The sequence below is a fragment of the Budorcas taxicolor genome, chromosome 4 (assembly GCF_023091745.1).
Source record: "Budorcas taxicolor isolate Tak-1 chromosome 4, Takin1.1, whole genome shotgun sequence".
NCBI lineage: Eukaryota > Metazoa > Chordata > Mammalia > Artiodactyla > Bovidae > Budorcas > Budorcas taxicolor.
The window spans coordinates 62,686,104-62,688,213 of record NC_068913.1 but is presented as its reverse complement, the minus strand read 5'-3'; positions in this window follow the sequence as shown (position 1 = coordinate 62,688,213).

The following is a 2,110-nucleotide window of genomic DNA, read 5'->3' as shown; positions in this document are numbered from 1 at the left end:
AAAATCTAAGGCCTTGTCATAAAGCGAATTCTTGGATTCTACTGTTTATCTTAGAATAGCAGCAAAAATAGCTGAAAAGTTAAATGATAGGTTTGACAACAAAACAGGAAAGTTATCTCTAGGTGGTAGCTCTTGATATGTTTTCAAATGAATAACATAATGTGGTTGAAAGATACTGTTATTGCTGACCTTGACAAAGGATCAATGGCTGTTGGGAATTAATTTATAAAAGGTAAATAACAAAGGACTCCCAGAGAGGACTTCCTCTGCCCTTCCTTCTTTCCTGATTCTTAGCTCTACAGTTTATAACCCATGTTTATCTTAAGGTATAATGAGATGCCAGACTTATTCCTGATGGTCAGTACAAGAATACAGAATGATCATATCCCTGGAACTAAAAATCCAGACAGTTGGTTTACCAGTGGGATAGACTAATTGAAACTGTGGTATTGATTTCACTTTTGCTTTGGTTTTATATAAAGAAGAGCTTGTGACTATTGCTAAGAGCATAAGAATCTGATTTTGGACACTGCCTGAAAGGTTGCCTGTATTTCTTTTCTGTCCTTGGGCAGGCCTTTGGAGAAGACAAATACCTTTCTTAGCCGAGGGAGTATTCAAAGTCCTGCTCCAGAATCTGCTAGGATAAGAGTCTCTTAGGAGGCAGGACATGAGCATAGTAGAAGATTTGCTTCTTTATGAAGACTCCTGAAAGTGGCTTTCCAGACAATAGGCTCCTTCTTGGGCTCCAGGCTCCAGACACCTGCCTCTTCTTGCCCTGGTCCACATCCAAACATGCACTTCCTCTGTCAGGCCAAGGGCACATGTCCACTCAGAACCTGCACCTCCCCTCTTGGGCCATGCTCCTGGCTTCTAGGTCCTTAGAAATTCCTACCCAAATGGCCAGAGTAGGCTTCAGGGGGCTGTATGGCTCTTTGCTGGGTCATCCTCTCAGAGGTCAACCATGATGATATGCTTCCTTGACCCTGAGGGGTGGCTGTTTAGAGGGTGACATGAATAGGGACTGGAGGTGCGGGTGTCTACATGTGTGAATGCATGGCCCCCTGAGTGTGGGACTCAGGGATTGAGAGGGAAGAGGTCAGCCACAGGCCAGAGATTGCTCACCAAGTTGTGTGGTATAACTGAGCAACCCATGATTTCTAAATTCAACCTGGAAGTTATGGTCCTTTGAATATTTTTCACGACATTAAAATAGAACATATATACTTTATTTAGCAGCTTGTGAGCTTAATTTATAAGTTTTACATATACTTTTCTATAAATGTTATGTAAGTCTTCACTGTCCTTTGTCCCACACTCTGTGTATAGTTGCACTGCTGGTAAAAATACAAATTAGTGCAACCCCTATAGAGCAAGCCGGCAATATCTGTTGAAATAAGGAGACACAGCTTTGGGAAATGTTCCTGGTGTTCTCCGTACTTTCTGCAAGTAATAAATCCTTCCTTCTCCCCTCTCCAAAAGAATCTATCAAAATTATGTGTATACTCTATGGCTTGGAGCTTGTCAGGTGGCTCAGTGGTAAAGAATCCACCTGCCAATTCAGGAGATGCAGGAGATGGGGTGTTTGATCTCTGTTTGGGAAGATTCCTTGCAGGAGGAAATGGTCACCCACTCTAGTATTCTTGGCTGAAGAATCCCATGGACACAGGAGACTGGCAGGCTACAGTCCATAGTGTTACAAACAGTCAGATGCAACTGAGCATGTGTGTACCCTATGGCCCAGAAATTTCACTCCTGGGAATTGCACAGATGAGTCTGTACAACTGCAAAATAAAATATACACAATGCAATTTTGAAATAACAATTGAAAACAACACATGTTCATCAGTGAGTGGTGGTTAAATAAGGTAGGGTACATCGATACAATGGTACAATGAAATATCACCATCCTGCGTGCATGCTCAGTCGTGTTCAATTCTTTGTGACCCATGGACTATAACCTGCCAAGCTCCTCTGTCCATGGAATTTTCCAGGCCGGAATACTGGAGAGGGTAACTGTTCCCTTCTCCAGGGGATCTTCCCAACCCATATCTCCTGCTGTGGCAGCCTAATGCTTTACCACTGAGCCACCTGGGAAGCCTTACAATGGAAT